Source organism: Serinus canaria, chromosome 14 (assembly GCF_022539315.1).
Source record: "Serinus canaria isolate serCan28SL12 chromosome 14, serCan2020, whole genome shotgun sequence".
NCBI lineage: Eukaryota > Metazoa > Chordata > Aves > Passeriformes > Fringillidae > Serinus > Serinus canaria.
Window position 1 is genome coordinate 11,664,085 of NC_066328.1, and position 17,727 is coordinate 11,681,811.

Here is a 17,727-nt window from a genome sequence, read left to right on the forward strand (position 1 = left end):
GAAGAACAGCAAAACGCTCAGGGATGAAGGACCAGAGCACACACTCTGCCAGGAACAGCAGCAAAACTTGTAACTCAGGGATTGTTGGACAATTCCCTTTTCTGACCCAGGGATGGGGCAACTGAGAGGTGTTTTAAAAACTTTTATCCATGTTGCTATAGGACATGAAATAAACCGACACGGACACTGGAATCGCCAAGGTAAAAAGAAGGGCATTTTAATTTCTGATTCCAACATTTATAGATTTTCAAAAGTGACAGTGGATTGGAGGATGACAGTGCCACCTCTCCAATAACACTGCACAAGAATGTAAAACAATAATTATTTAGAGAAAAGTGTGTGAGAAAGTTCATTACAAGAATGTAAACATCAGAAGACTTAGAAGAACTCAGAAGAACAGGGTGACAATTCCATTTTCAGTCTCATGAAAAGGGTGAGACAATACAGATGTTATAATTCACACCATCACAATCAGAAGTCAACTATTTCCTAATTACAATACACTATAAGTGTTTCTTGGCCTATCAGCTTTTTGCCACAACACGCTGTAGATGCTTTAAAGCCAATCATCTAAAACTACTCCTACTACAATGTATCTTTCATAGCTCTATTTCTCCAAAGTATCTAGCCTTACTCGCAAGGCCATCCTTTGAAACTTGTTTCTAGCTCCATTTCTCTCTAAACAGTATCTGTCCTATTCCACGACATTTCTAAGTCAGCATTTCTTATCTCAAAGCCTGCATACAGATGCACAGTGTGGGCCTAGAGAAGTCTCTACAAATCCATTTCCCACATGGGATAAAGGCCCAGACCATAGACCCTGCCAGGAACAACAGCAACAACTTTTAAGGATAAAGCCCCAGAGTGTGCTCCAAGAGCCTTCTGCACCTTTATCCACTTTGTTCTTTTATCCATCAACTCAACTCTGATGGATGCACACTCATTGTCTTCATATCAGCATCGAGGCATAGATAAACACACAGTTCTAATAAATGTTGCTGCTGTGAAAAGTGAAAAATTAGACTTTCTCATGTGTATAAAATACCCACATCCTTTGCAGGAAAGCAACATGCAGACACTCTAACAAGCAGATGGCAACTGAAAACAGAGCCTGCCTTCTTCCTGGAGACACTCTTCTAATTCAACATGGCTGAATGGGTTTCCTCAGCAAAATATTTAGCGTTGTACTTGACATTTTTCCTGCCACAGCCTCAGCAAAGAAAGAACAGAATTATCACAACAGAAATGAAACAGATTTGACATCGAACAAAGTGGCTGAGAGCAAATATCCTCAAAATGGTATGTGACTTATCACTTGTTAGGTGCTGCAACACTCAGTGCTTGTAACAAACATTTTTTCAGAGGTTAATGTCTGGCAGGCAGTGTTTGGCTCACTTCTCTATCTACTGGCAATTATAACGAGGCATTTGCAGAGAAAGACAAACAGAAGGATCCCTCTCCCCTCCCTGACAGCAGCTCCCCAACTACAAGGCTTGGGCTCAGAGCTAAATGTAAAACTTTTTGTTTGGGCTGCTGGCTGAAATATTCCTAATGCATTCCCAGCTTCAGAAGCACCTCATGTCTCCCTGCCAGGCACTGAAGGGTCAAAGCATCACAGGCCCTTGGCATAAACCCAAAGAGCCAAAACTCTGAGGAAACCTGAGCAGTGCTACCCACCTTTCACTGCTGAAGTTTGCTACCTCCCCTGCTACACAAATGCAGGAGCAGTCTGGACAAACCAGCTCCTTGCTGGGAATTCTGCCATCACAGACAAAGTACTATCAGAAGATCCCTGGGCTGTACAGCTGGGCAGTTCACATTCAGCCCAGGCCAGTGCAGCCTTCATAAACCCAGCTCAGCTGCACTGAAAAGCTTCACTTGGGCAAACCAGGAATTATTGGGGCAGGAAAAAAGGTCCTTTTCCCCACACCCCTAAATGCAAAAGGCTGTATTTCAGATAGTGAAGGTGACCACTAATCAGACAGCTCAGCCCAGAAACAAAGGTTACCTCCTCCTTCCAAATCCAAAGGTCAAAGTCAGAATGTGGATAGCAAATGTCTCTGTGGGAAGGGAAGGAACATTCAAATTCAAGGTGTGACAACTAGACTGGGGGCACTGCCAGAGGTACAGTGTGTTCAGAGCACGTCATGGACTGAAAGGTCAACCAAGATAGTTGGGTTGGTCAGCAGGTAAAAGGACCCCAAGAGTGAAGGACAGCCTGGGGCTACAGGAACTGAGTGAATAAAATTATAAAGAAAAACAGGTTTTAACATAAATAGTACCAGCAGCTATTACCAGCTCCTAGCCCAGATTTGACTGAAGAGAAATATTTTTCCAGGGCAATAGTTTTGCCATAGTTTAGAACTGTTCATCTGATGGATATGGGAAAGGAGATACTTCCATGTTACAGAAAAAGAAGAAAACCCAAATGAAGTCAGACCTGCCTTGTAATGAACTTGTTAAGCAGAGAGGCAGCAGGACAGGATCTCTCCATCTCCTCTTCCCCCTCCAGTACCCACAGACATCACCAACTCTGCCCAGTGCATTCTCCATAAAGCAAACTGCTTTTGCTAGGAAGAGGAATTCCATTCCCCATTTACAGCCAAATCACTTTCTAGAGCACAGAAGAGAACCTAGTGACAGCATTTAGTGAAGGTATTGGTTTGAGATTTGCATGTTGTTGCAATTAGATTTGCAATTACAGCATCCTCTCTCCTCTGCACTCCAAGCTCCTCTGCTGTCCTAATTTTCTCCTAAGCATCTTTCATCCACATGATAGCTCACCACTGCTATGTTCTCTCCGTTGCACCAGGGGCAGTCCCAAAATCCTTGGTGTTTTTTCAAAAGCAAACAGGACCACTGGCAACTCCCACCACACTTGGCTTCCAATCAACTGCTGAATATGAGCTCATTTGAGTCATCCCCATCAAGACCCCAGCAGCTCATGGGCTGTTGAGTACAAGGAGGACAAACTCCAGCCTTTATGTGAGCATGGGAGAGCTGCATGGGAGCATGACCAACCCCACAGGTTGTCTTTCCCCTAAAATCAACCACAGCCCTTGCCCTTCAAAGCATCTCTCTAAAACAAAGAGTAAACTTGTCAAGAAAAAAAAAAAAATCACACATGGTAAACACAGCAGAAGCTGCATTGGAAAAAAAAAGTTCTGAAAAGATGAATTAAAGGGTGACACAATTAAACACTTGATCCTGGAGTTTACTTAGCCTCTTTAATTATTTCTAAATATTAATACTGTTAGTGAAATCAATTCTCAGCTTCCAAGTGGTCCCCAGCTCCATTTTTTAAATTTCTCCCCATCAAGAGCACTTACTAAAAGCTTTTCCCTCCCTCCTAAAGATTTTGTTAGTTTGGCAGGAAACAGAGGTTCTTGTTGAGAAGTCCTCTGTCTAAAAAGAGTCTCTAAAATGTAATCCTAATTTAGTAATTGCTGCAGTATTTCCTCATTCTTCACAACCCATCAAAATCCTCCCCAGGCACTCTCAGATGCCCTTTCTAACCTTATTCTAATACAGCTGCTTTGCTGCTTCTTATCTGGAGAGTATTCATCAGAATTACTAAAAAGCAGTTCCTCTGGGAATTTTCAAAATTCACCCAGCACAGGGGAAATCTCTGCTAACTCCCCATGGCCCTACCCTGGCACAATTCCAGGTGATCTTCACCTTAACCAGTTCTAAATCAACACCTGAACAGAAATGCAGCTCATTCCAAACATGCCCTAAATGCAGAATAATAATTTTGATATTCATTACAAACCTAGGAAATTAATGCCCTACAGCAAACCCTGGAGCTGCAGCTTGCAGCTGTGTTTGAGGAGATGTAAGTTTGAAAAAGAGGAAGGATAGTGATTTTTTCAAAGGTTGAACAGTTTCCCTTCCTTCTGCCAGCACCAGCCCATTCATCAAATAAATATTCCTCCCACTATTGCATAAGTAACTAAGAAGAAAACACATTTTATCATTTCAACCAGAAACTAGAGCTAATCCCTTGAAAACGTGCTATGGGAAAGAACAGGATGGCACCTCTGCAAAATGCCACCCCTAAGATGAAGCTTCTCCCCAGTCCTCCCACCAGCTCTTCTAGTCCCTCTATGTAAAACCAAAATTTGACCCAGTTGACAAGCAGCCTGAAGCTCAGAGTAAATCCCTTTCTGCAGCCTTCACACCCCAGAGGGGTTTAGAAACAGCAGGAATATAAGTGGGGTCCTCCAGGACATTTGGGTTAATTTTAGGGAAAGAACTAAGAAGGGTTCAACATAAGCACCATCATCATCATCACTCCCCAAGTCACTGCAGCACTGCACATCACAGGGCAGCCCACAGACACCTGCACACTGAGGAGCATCAGAGCCACTCCTGCCTGGGTGTGGGAAGTAGCTGAAGAGTCAAACATAGCCAAAAACACCATTAAAAGGTTTCTGACCCTATATACATACATGTAAGTTCAGGGCCTGCCTCTGCTGCTGCTCCTTAGCCCTCTTCAAACACACACACCCCATTCACCACAGGCTTTCTAATTACTTGAAGAAAAGAAAAATCAATAAGAAAGAAATTAAAGTTACAAATCTAGCTGAAGTCAGTCACACACCCAGGGAAAATGTGTTCCTGGGGTAAAGTTTATCTAGTGTCATAATTTTATTGAAATCCTATATCTTCCTATTGACTTTTATGGTTTCAAGCTGGATGCCAGAGTTATCATTATTAGAGTCTCAGGGTTGCTCGCAGGCCTGAGGTTCGAGGTGGCTTTTTTATTTTTGTCCTTTTATAAACAAGCTGTAATTGTCTGGTTTATTGATCAATAAATCTTTCAACTGCCTCTCTTCACCCCGTTTCTGTTCTGGTGAGTCTCCTGCACCATTCTCTTCAAAAAAATACAGGGTTGTTGGTTTTTAAAGAACAGATTGCTTTGTCATTAGCAATGAGAGAGCAGGAATTGTGCTGGTCAGTTCCAATAATGGCTTTTTAATGACACATTCTAGTCACAGTAAAATCTGCTTTATTTCCACGCGAGTGAACTCTGACTATTAATCCACAACCCAATGGCACAGCTCTCTTGCTCTCTCACTTGTGCACAGGTTAGAGCCTGGCAGAGGAGACAGATTCTGTACAGTGGAATCAAAATTATATTTTGTAGAATATTTCCCTTCTCACTTGGTGCTTTTTTGATGGTACAGAAATATTCCCAAGTATTACATCAGCTTTTTGTTTAATTAATGATAATTTCTGAGGAATGTTAACAGGCTGCTTCATTATCAGAAATCAGTGGCAAGATTTCTTCCCCCTCCTCTTCATCTTCAGACTCCTAAATCCAAATTAGTTGTAATAAGGGAAAATTTCAAGACTGAAGAAAGATATGGAGCTTCAACATCAAACAGGTGCTATTTGCAATCAGGTATAATTTAGCTAACTATTTCTTGTAAAAACACAAATAAAAGAGAGAGATGACTGTATGACAGAGGTCTGGGCTTTCTGGCTTTAAACTAATATATAGAAGAAGGGAGATGGCACGTGAGGCTTGACCAGATGTTTAACAACATTAAAATCAGTGAGAGGCACTGGAATATAAATCAAAATGTGGTTAAAAATAAAGAATACTTAAATATATTAGACTGTGTCAGGACCTACTGACAAAATATATTCTTAGGTTACTTGATGAAATTAATTACATTAATCTCTGGTCCATGAGCAACTACCTTTGAGGAACTTACAAATGTTAAGACAGCAACTGGAAACAGGACAGACAGACCCAACCTTTTAAGAGAAGGATGGATGAGAGGATACAGAATCTGGCAATTATAAATCACTTCAATATTTCAGTATCTCATAAAATACTTGAAAAAAAACATTACCAATCAAATTGCAAACAGCTAGAGAAGAATTAAGGACAAGAAACAATCAACTGAGCCTTAATATGAATAATATGAAAACAGTCTAATTTCCTTCTTTGACAGGTAAATTGTCTACTGAATAAAGGCAAATAATAAATGTGATAAATCTTAACTGCAGTGATGTGTTTATCAAAGAGGAGAATTACAATTCAACAACATCTCTGTAATTCAGAGGAATGACTTTGTATCAGAATGATGAAGCTCATGGAAACAAAGCCCAGAGCCCTGAGTGCTGTGTGCCAGCAGAGCCACCAGGCACCACGACCAGGCTGCAGCATCAGTGGGAATCTGCCCCTTCTCAGGGCTGTCTGTTTGTGCCTTCCTGATGGGAAACATGTGCAGCCCTCTCCAGGTTCACCAGGATACAGAAGATGCTCCACACCCTAAAAAAAGCATTAACCAGGGAATGGGATCAGGGATGCTGACAATTCACAGGTTCTGCCCCAGTCTGAGGGCTGTTAAGCCTTACTTTGGAAGTAAAGTAAGTAAAGTAACTTCTTCCATGTTCAAATCCTGTTGTCTTATGGAAAGTGTAGGGGGAAAAGCAATAATCAAGCAACAGCAAGGCCCAGGAAGCACCAGCCCTGCAGGGACTGCTGGGGCTAAAGACACATTGGGTCAGACTTTGCTCTTATCCCTCAGCTCCCTCTGCTAATTAGCACAGGAGCTAATGGACTCTTCTGGAACCAAAACCCCAAGAGCTCTCAGCCAAACAAAGCCAGCAAAAATTAAATTACCAGAAACTTCTCAACCCCTCCTTGCCTTCAGCAGCAACTATGATGACCAGAAGGCAAATGGTTCCCCTTCCTCTTAGCACTCTCATCTTCTGTACTAATCATCTTGAAGCCAAAATTTTCTACTCCCAAGCCTACAAATAGCTTCCTTCTCAGCTGCAGCCATTTCCCAACACTTCTCTCTGTGGCTGACCTATTTTCACATTACTTTGCAAATCAGAACTGACTGCAGACACATATGTATGCACACACCATTGACTTTCTACTCAAGACCTCAATTAAAACACCATTTACAAAAAAAACCCTGTTAACTTCATAAAAATAAAAACATCCAGCAGATTTCACTATCCTTGCCCTGACAAGACCATTAGGAAACATTTTTTAAAGTATCCTTAATTCTCAAATGTGACTGTCTATATATCAACACTCTGCTGGTGTTTTTGCCCCTCAAGCCAATATAAAGCTACTGCAGGAATCTAAAGATGAATTTAACCTCTAAAGAAGCCTTTCAGATGTGCTGTGCCCTACAACTGAGGCTTCTCCAAGAAAAATAAAATATTCCTTTTTTTGAAGTCCAAGAAACTCCATCCACACCTAACAGAAAGGTGGGGAGAGGTCAGAAAAGCTGGTGTACATAACCACAGGCACACAGCAAACCAGGAATCCCTGTGTGTCCCATCATCTCTCTGCAAAGGATGGTTTTCATCTGCTTTCCAACACTCTTAGAGCCATTTTCTTGCTAGGAGAGTCAGGTTATCATTCAGGCTGAAAAGCAACTTTCCTCCTGAGGCTGGAAGTCTGGAGAAAGCAACAACTCAAGGAACCTGGTGGGAAGAGGGCACAATCAGGCAGAGAGCATGAGAGAGATGATCAAAGACTCATTTTAGGTGCCAGAACAAGGCATTCAGAGACACTCCTAGCTTCTCAACCACCCATTCTTAAGTTTTGGAGAAACTCTACAATCCAATTGCTCTTCTGGCCAACGTTCAGCTGGCAGTTTAAAAGTACTCCTACAAATACCTGTGTACATCTCACATGCTCTTGGATTCTCTAGGTTTTCCTCCTGATTTATGGTCCTCCCTTCTAGCTCCTGTCCCTCTCCTGCAACACTTCTCTGCAGAGAGCTCAGCTTGCCTTAGATCCTGGCAATGGACCAGAGCAAATAAATCCACTGTAACTCTTTTAATCTGTCTCTGATAAATCTCCTGCTTGACTATCTTCTGGAAAATTGTGCATGCTCTCTGAAAGCCCCATTTTGCTTATAGCACATCCATATGCCAGCTGACAAGCAATCATACAACTGACACTGCAACAAATTAAATATTATCTGACTAAAATACCCCTGGGGTCCTCCTGCTTCACAGTGAGTTTAACATGTTTAGTTATGTTTCTTAGCCTCCTGCTGCTGGGAAATAATTGTATGGTTTTTTCTTAGTTTAGATCCCCTCTCCTGGAACACTCACTGCTGCCTATCTCCAGAGTGAGCCTGCTGTTCTGTCTCAGTGTGTTTGGCATCTCTCCATCCCAAAAATCCCTCTTTTCCCTGTCATTTCTCATAGTCCCATTTCTCAGGCAGTGGCAATCTTGTGTGTGAAGCTGCCTTATTCACCTGCCTCAGCACAGGGTCACTCCCCATCTGACACCATGGGCATGGTTCACATGTGACAAACAGCAATTTCTTTAAAAAAACACCCCAAAACCTCTCAACATACCCTTCTTCAATCTAGCCACTAGATTACCATCAGTGCCAGAGGGAAAGCACACAGCTGACAAGGGAATGGATTCATCCTCACTGGCAATACAAAACTAATATGCTACTCACCTATTAAAAAAAAACAGAGAACTAAAAATAAGAAAAAAAGAAAGTTTCTGTGCTGGAACATGAGATTTTAATGCTGCTAATGTATAAAATTTCACCCCTATGTTCATTTCTTACACTCGGATTTCTTTTTCCTCCTGTCTACTAAGTAACCCAGGAACTGGCCTCTAAAGCTCTTAACAGACAGTTTCCTGCAGTTTAAACCACTTAAATATCATTAACTTGGGAGAAAAGTAAACTGAACTGTGCTCAAAGCCAGTGCAGTTGTCTCTGCAAGAACAGAGGAGGAATAGCCCCATCACCTGGGCTCTGCTCCCAGGGTATTCAGGCTAAGAAAGAAACCAAAAAAAAAAAAAAAAAAATCTGACTCCAGTTCATCCAATCCAAGACAGCACATTCCATTGAACCCAAAAGTAATTCCTTGATCCCCCCCATGATGTGTCAACAACTCCAGAAATACTCAGCTGTGGCTTTCTGAACAAGGCAAAGAAAAAGGGATTTTAGGTGAAGTTTCTGAATATACATCACCTGACTACTTTACTAGAAGATAATAATAATTTCCCATACTTAATTCATAAAACATTCCCTCTACTGCCTCCAGGGTATAAAAGATCAGTGATTGCAATAAGAGTTTCACAAATTATACATCAAGTTATCTCCCAGGTCACCCATAGCATATCTGCATTATTATAAAGGATTATCTATCAGGGCAGAGGGGACACAGCTCTTGGCCCCTGCAGCCCAGCAGCCCCTCCTGTCCTTCAGAGAGGACACCAGGGAGAGAAGACTGAACTGAGACTGAAATTTGGCCCAGGGTGCAGCTTCTCTACTACATGACCCACCTAGAAAGCAAAAGAATATCCAAATATATTCTTCTTGAAATAATAAGAACCATAAAGGGTCACTTGACATCCAAATCATGCTCCCAACAATAAGACTGGGCCAGATTATTTAATCACACCCAATGATTTACCCAGAGCAAAGCAATGAAAAGCCTTCACTCCAAACTAAAATTCTACACTTTCCTGCATGAGGTAAAAATACTAATTTTACATCATATGTTTCACATTACCTACGTGATGAGGGTTCCATGTTTTAACTTGTACCCTTGGAAAATATGAAAGCTTATTTTAACACCTCTCTCTTTTAAAAGATGGAAACTGCACCACACAACACCTCCTTGGCTGTTTCCAGGATCAGTTTATTCTCTCACCCAGAGCACAGCTCAGCCAACACCCACAGAATGTGCCTCATTAGCTTAATCAGGAGTCACCTTCAGAGTTTGCTCTTGGGCAGCAAGTGAGCACCATGAAGCTGATATTTAACCTTGTGACCCGCACTTCTGAAAGAGTTTTCTGCATTTGAAAAGGGAAATGTGCCACCTCAGTGCTCAGCATTGCAGCTTCTGCTCAGGTTTGCCATGGGAATCCCATACAAACCTCAGGGCAGGCTGGCAGAGGAGCCCACAACCCCTCTGTGCCTGGCATCCTGCTCCTCCTGAGACCCTCACATGGTGAAGAACAGAACTGGATGTTTGAGAAACAGCTCCAAAGACCACTTCAGGAAAATACTTTACCAAAATTCCAGTTGCACCTTCACCTTGGGCTTCCCAACTCCAGAAAAATGACATCTAATAAAAACATTTGAAAAACAACTTCTCATTGACAACTCCTCTGGATACTTTCATTGATCATATAAATATCCAGTCTTTCTGAACACTGAGAAGCTCCTGACTTTACCAGTTTTCTGGTGGAAATTAATCCCATTATTTTTTTTTCACTGCTTGAAAATGCATTTTCTTTTATCAGGCTTTAATTTGCCACCTTTCAGCTCCATTGAACATCTTTGTTGTTGCCTTGCACAGACAGGGAAAACAACTCCCAAACAACTCTAAACCATTCATTCATTAGATTCTGAGCTTTCAAATTGTCACCTCTTCTTAACTGCTTTTTAAGGTCAACAAGTCCAATCATCATTTTTCCAGCATAACTCCTTCCCCAATCTTTCACACTCTCATCACCCATGTCTGACTGCTGCTCTCATTCTCAGCATCTGTGCCTGAACTGGGTTGATGAGGAATAAGTGAAGACACAAAGTCCTGGGTCCCTTCCCCACCTCTCTGTGGGTAACAGGTACCTCCCCACCCACTCCTGCCATGCTCACAGCAATAGGACAAGATGTTCTCCCAAAAGCTGCTGAGCCAGGGGATGACAAAAACCCAGCAAATGATCTCCTCAGTACCCCCCCACCTCAACCACAGCAGCAGAGAACACCAGAGAAGAGAATTTATCTTTACACCTGAATCTCCAGTTCTTGTGACAACAGCCCACATGTACGAATTTCCTCAAATTTAAACATTTTAGGACTGAAATTTTTACTTTAAAATAGCCTACTAGTTAGTAAAGCTAATTTTAACACTAGCTGCCACTCAGTGAACACCTTCCCTTCAGTATCACTAGACACTGCAAAATTAATTCACAGACAAAATGACATTGCTTTCTTTTCTCTCTCTCCATTGTGTCTGCAATATTAAGTCAACAAAATCTTTCCTCAAAACTCCATTGACATCAAGAATGTTATGCTCACACCATTAGACAAAATGTGAAGCACTGAAGTTGTGCTTCATTAAAAACAAGTGGAAAAATCAGTTTACCAGAAGAAAAACATTATTTAGGAAATATATTCATTATACACATCTGAAAAACAATTATGATTAAATGTATGAGACAGAAATATTCATCATCCTTTTAATATTTGACCACAAATGTTTGCACTTTCAACAAAAAAAATTCAGTAAGGAACAGAAACACAGTAGCAAATAAAACCTCCTTTGTTGCAAACTAAACCTTTTGGTTTGTTTTCATAGTAACAAACTGCCACGTTTTGGAGAATGAATCAGACCATCTTTTCTTCCTCTGGGCACAACTTCCAAGGGTACAGACTATGGTAAAACTACAGAAATAACTGGCAAACAAAAGATAGAAAGGGAAAAAGTCCCTCCCTGCCATGTAACACCACAGAAAAAGGTGCTCAATATGATGATTATCCTATTTCCATGTGCAACACTTCTACACAGAACTTTCTGAACCATTTTAAGGGACTTTAGTTGAATTTTCACCTTTACTGCATTCCACCTACCAGAAAGACAATCCAAAGGACACCCAACCCACCAGAGGCAGAATTACAGAATTGTGAGTTTGCAAGCAAGTCTTCAAGAAAACAAAAAGGTGGGAACAGACCCTTCTGCACTGCATTTAAACCCACAACACTCATTCTTAAATTTGCCCCATCTCTGGAAAGAAGTCCATTGTGGCATACCAGGTAATACTATCAGACCAATTTTTCTTATTCTAAAGTAAGTTAAAAGTTTCAAGTAAAGTCACATAGCTGTTGCTATATTTGGTTCTTCTGCTTCCATTTGGAAAAGACCATTATATTATTTAATAAAGTGCCTTTCAATAAACCTGGCACACTCCTGACTTAGTACAATCTTTCTCAAATACACCTTTATCTTACCAGCCAGTGCTGTAGGAGATGATGCCATTTCAATGGAGTCTATTATCAGCACTAGGCAGACTCAAACTTGCACAACAGTTGAGGTTTGAAAGCTGCTGAGGATATTGTCCTCTCCAACCTCCCCAGCTCTCCTGGTTTCCCCTTCTCTCCAGGAGCATATTCCATGGAATTCTTCCAGGCAGGTTCATGAACAGCTCAGACTCTTCTCTCCAGAAGGCCAGGGCTGTGATCCTGCAATTGGCTTTGTTTCCCTCTCTCAGGAGTCACTTTCAATTATTTAACAGTGTCCTTACCATCCACCTTAGGCTGTTTTAAAACCCTCCACAATAACCATAAAAATCACTTGAATCCACAATAAAAAGGGTTGGTTTGGTGATGAAGGGAAGGTGAAAGGTAACAGGAACAAATCACACAGCTGGAATTTCTGACCATCTGACAATCCCTCTCTCTCAACTTATTCCAAAAAGCTGCTCCCATTTCACTTTTTTCACTTGTCCTTATAATTTCACCTCCAATAACAACATTTGTGAGCTTTAGCATGTTCAAAGGCAGCAGGACAAATGCTTTGTTTTTGGCAGTGCAGTCCCAGAGATGCTGCCCATAGTTATTAATTCTCATCAGCTTCTTGAGGGTAAAGAAGCACCCAAAAAGCAGCAAGTGATAAGTTCCTGCCTGTCTCCCTGTGCACATCAAGGATTCTAAATGCACACACAAACAAAATCAACAAGCAAGGTTATGCAGAAGAATCTCTGTGCCAAATACCTGCCTCGAGTCCATGGGAGATGTAAGACAAATTTTACAGCAGATGTCAAATCTTTTCAACTTTTTCTCTCAATCAAATTAGCTACTAATGAAACAGTTTATGATTAATACTCACTTAAGTCAAGAAGAAAATTAGGGGGAAAGCTATCAGTTCAGAACACGAGCAAATCACATCAGCTCCAGGTACACATAATGAAAGGAGTACATGCAAAGAAAATACTACTGCTGTATCTTCAGAAGCCTCCAATTTCTGAACAGGCTCTTCAAACAGTGTCATCACCATGTAAGATCCTCCAGTGGCATTTCTGTGACACGAGGAACAAGGTACAAGCAGCTGATGTACCTGTGAAGTACAGATGCACCTTCTGATGATGGATCTTCTGATGGTCTCAGCATCCTTACAAGGTTTGTATCTCACTGATACCTCCACAGAGCTCCACTCAGGGAAATATTGATCCCATCCACCTCAGGCTGCTTGACAAGACCAGGCTGGCTCTGTCACTTGGATTCCTCAGCCCAGGGAGCCGGACACCAAGGTCATGGAGAGAGGAGAGGGCAAAGCAGAGTCCATCCATCCTGAGTGTGCTCAGAGCTGCTGGGGCAGTGCCTTGGCAGCATGAACAGAACACAAAATACCTGCTAGAAATGATCTCCATGCCTGCAAGCACAATTCCTGGCAAAAAAATTTATCACCTCTTCCTCCAGAGCAGTCTTGTACATATTTGAAGATATGCTTCTCTGCAGTATTCACCAGTGCAATTCTTCACTTTTTCCTTTTGCTTTTTACCATTTCAGTAGATGGTTAATAAATATCAATTTCTCTCCCACAACTGAGAAGAACCATTCTAGCATATCTCTCAGTTATCCAGAGCTGACTGGAAGGAGAGCCAGGAATAAATGAGATGGGGAATAAGGACAAGAAATCACTTTGTAATTGAAAACTCGGGGCCAAGCAAAATGCAGAATACTCACAGAGCCATGCTAAAAATAAAAGCAGAGAAGAAATATCTGTGGTCTATGATTAATATTCTGTATTTGCACATCCAACAGGTTACCCAATATACCAAATTTTACCAGAAATCTCTAAAAGCTTTAATTTTAAAAACAAATGTAGTACTAATCCAAAACCCTCCCTCACCAAGCCTGTGGCAAAGTTTGTACAAAGACCTGTTCCTCCAGAGGGCACAGAATGGAAACTAATTGTATTTAGGTTTTGGATGTGTGAGAAAGGAAGGAAAAAATACTGTCAGTTCAATGTGTATGAAGGAAGATGACACGAAAAGAATAAACAGGTTGAAAACTAGAGAGCTCTGAAGTTTTCATCTCAAAAAAAAAAAACTTTATGCAAAATTTTTAAAACTTCTGAGGAACACAAGCAAATGAAGGAATTAATCTCCAGCTGAAGCCTGCATGCTTCTAAAAGAAGGTACCTATTCAATCATCTTTTTCTTAATCAACAGTTTAATACTGTAAACAGCAAACCAGCAGCATGACAAATGAAGTTTTTGGAGAGAGCTTCTCCCTGCCTCCTCCTGTGGCACCAAAAGGCAAACAGCTGCTCGCTCTGCCTGGCACTCCCTGTCCTCACACTGGCACACTAATGGGTTTTCTGACAAGGCAAACTCTAATATTAGACACTGCTCTTATTAGCTCAGATCAGAGGGTGCTGTTAAACCCTGCAGGTACCACACTCTGCCGAGGTTGCTCTTTATTTCACAAATCATGTGTAATTGCCTCTCTAATATCACCCACTGAACTGAGTTGAACACAATCATTCTTCTTTAAATTTAACATTCATGCTCTTCAAACATATTTCATTCTTAAAGAATACTTTTTACAATAAAAATACTTCAAAAGCTTAGAATTGAAGTTATTAGACAATTTACCCCACTGATACCAACAGGAAAGAGACACACAAAGGCAACTCCTCCCATGCTCCAAACAGCAATTGCTTTTTCCCTCACCACATGAAGAAACAGGGGTTCTCTGAAGTGGTTTTAAGCCCTTATATTTCAATGAACACTGTGTGATGGATATGGCTGTTATTTGCAACGCCATAGGAGTGTGTTATAAATAAGCCAGTGTTATTTATAAGCAGTGTGTTGTTCTGCACACCAGAGCAGCCCCAGAGGCACAGCATCCCACGGCAGGCTGGCTGGGAGGAAAGGTTTGATGGAATGTTTGCACAGGCTCAGGCACACAGGTGATCTCTGTCAGGGGCTGCTGCAGCCTGGCAGGAACCGTGGGGGCATCGTACAAACAGTGAGACCCTCACAGGGGCAGGAAAAGAGATGGGAAACAAGCAGGAGCTGGGCTGAATTCTGCATTCAACATTAAGGAAATTTCTGTGGGGTCTGCTGTGTCTGACAGCAGAGATTCTGAACAGAGCAAGGAATGACAGCCTGTCTGTGCTGGGGGTGGTTAATGCCAGTGTGAAGCGCTTGCTCAGTGCGGACTGAAAGGGGAGGGCAGTTACTCATCACTAATGCTTACTTACACACCACTCTCCCACCAAGCTTGCTAACAGTCTGGCATGTTAATGGATAGTAAGAGATTTTTTTTCTCCCTCTTCTCATCTTTGGTCTTACCCGCTATGTTGGAACCAATTTAATTACTGCTAAATCATCTCCAACAAAGCACGCCAAGCCTGGCCCTGTATTTCTTCAAGAGGTGTGATTTTATTCCTCAGTTTCTCCTGCTTTGTCACTTATTTGCTTTTTAAACAGAAGAGATGACTGTCAAGATGTGTGAGTTTAGTATTTCCCTGCCATTTACAGATGACATTAGCCTCTTCCTTGCTCATCCCTACTGAAACAATCCTGTCTCCTGGCACGTCAACTTTAAAAAGCAAATGCAATTGAAGTTATCACCATGCAGCTCATAAAGAGAGATACCTGCATGATATAATTGATTCCTCTTCTGATCTCACTGGTTAACAAAAATAATTGAATTTGGCACTCTTTTTAACACATTCACATTTTCTTTTACAGTTCTGAGTTGAACATCCTCCCTGCTTTTGTCCTTGGTCTCATTTTCAAAAACTTTTATCTTTAGTTCACCAATCTAGCACAAGCAAGAGACTCTCCAGTCTGGGGAAAACTGGAGCACAGACAATTAAGGCAGGAGAGAAGCAGGAGGAAAAATGCAGTATAATATATGCAAATACAGATGCCTTATGAGGACACTGTTATAAGTAACTTGTTCATGAAACTCTTCCACTTAGCAGTGCACAAGTGCAGGGCTACCTTTAGGTTTTTATGCTGCACTTTTTAACAATTAATCCTAAAGCAGCCTCTAAGGGGAGCTCAGCATCACCATCTCCATCTCCCAGGAGGAGAAAGTGGTGCCCCCAAGATGAAATGGTTGTGGTCACTCACCAGTTCAGAACTGGGCTAAAACACAATCTCTGAAAGCTCTCTGGGGGTCTTCTCAGTGATTAGGTCATTCTCATCCAAACAAAACACCAAAATGTGCACCAGCCCTGGGTAGGAAAGGATCACTGGCATGGTGAAGCCACTTCTGAGGTGCTACCTCTCCTGAAGACACACAGAGAAGGGCAAAACCAGAAAGAAGCAGTAAAAGGAAGCAGAGACAGTGACAAGTATGAACATTCCCAAAGCATTCCTGTTGCACATACTCCAAATTCTTGACATTCAAAAGTCATGAAAGACATCAGAAGATCTAATTCCTTTCTGGTTTTGCAGAAGATATGGTCAGTACCCACCAGAATCCACCAAAATGTGGCTTTGAATTCTAGGAGTTAAAAGGGAAATCCAAAGGTGCTTCTTTTTCCCACTATGAGGAGATCATCCCAGCATCATCTCCATCCCTCTGGAGATGAAGATTGCCAGTTCTACCTGCAGCCACTGATATTCAATCCTATCCCTCACGTGAGCAAAAGAACTCAGAAGAAAAGCCTCTCATTTTCTTCTCAAGTCAGCTTTTTGCTGATGGAGCTTCAGAAATATTTTCAAACCAGTTCTGAGCAAAGGATCAGAGCATTTAGATTAGGAAGGGGAGAAGCTCAAGTTTAAGGTCACAAAGCCCACAGTGACTTCCAGCAACACGAAGCCAAAAGCTTCCCTGTAGCTCCATTTCACACTCAGGTGAGGAGAGAAGCCACCCCTGATGTCAGAGCCACCAAAAGCCCCATCCTTCAGCAAAACCAGGGCTTCATTCACGGGATAACTCACTGAGCTGCTGAATTTCTATGCAGCAACAGAACCATGTAAGGATCAAATAAAATTAATTCTGTCTAATAACAAATTAATTGTCCATGCCAACCTCTAATGTCTCCATCATCAAATGAATTTCCATGTTATTTACCCACCACAACTTCCCATGGGGAAGGAGAAAGACAGCTGCTTAGATTAAAGGGTGAAACAGAAGAGCCTCCTAGACAAAGAATCTTTTCATTTTCTAAATGATTGCTCTACTCCACAACGTCTTCAGAGAAATAATGTTTTTTTTTTATTCTTTTCACAAAACCAAGATGCAAACTGCCTGATTTGATGCTGCTACTTCATTGTCTCAGAACTGCATGCACCAGCTTCCAGTGGCAAGGAGAGAGAGGCTCATGCAGAAATAATGTTCCCATTACAAGAAAAATAAATTGTCAATAGACCTAAGGAAGTTATTTTTCTCATTTTATATTTTTGAGGAATGTATCACTGTAGTCCTCACCTTATTTATCGACAACAGGGATATCTTTAAAAGGCAACAAACAAAACCCACTTTATGGGTAAAACTAGGCTATAAATTCTTCCAAAAGACAACAAAAGTGACATATGCTGTTAGATCCCCACTGTTCTTATTTTACAATCTGAATGCCTCTAAAACATCAAAAATTGTCCAGTTTGACCACACCACAGAGCACCCCTCAAAATCATCATCTAATGACCAGGTTTTTCTTGGAAATAAAAGTAAGCTTTTCCTCACAGCAATATCAATGTTCCATCCACTTAATCTACTGTGATGCCTGAGGACTGCCCAA

At 41.5% G+C, this 17,727-nt stretch overlaps 1 protein-coding gene across 1 annotated transcript in view; it reads right to left on the reverse strand.

The window, feature by feature from the left end:
• MAD1L1 (mitotic arrest deficient 1 like 1) overlaps positions 1 to 17,727 on the reverse strand; it is a 348,568-nt gene that overhangs the window by 205,879 nt on the left and 124,962 nt on the right. The gene's annotated exons all lie outside the window — the stretch shown is intronic.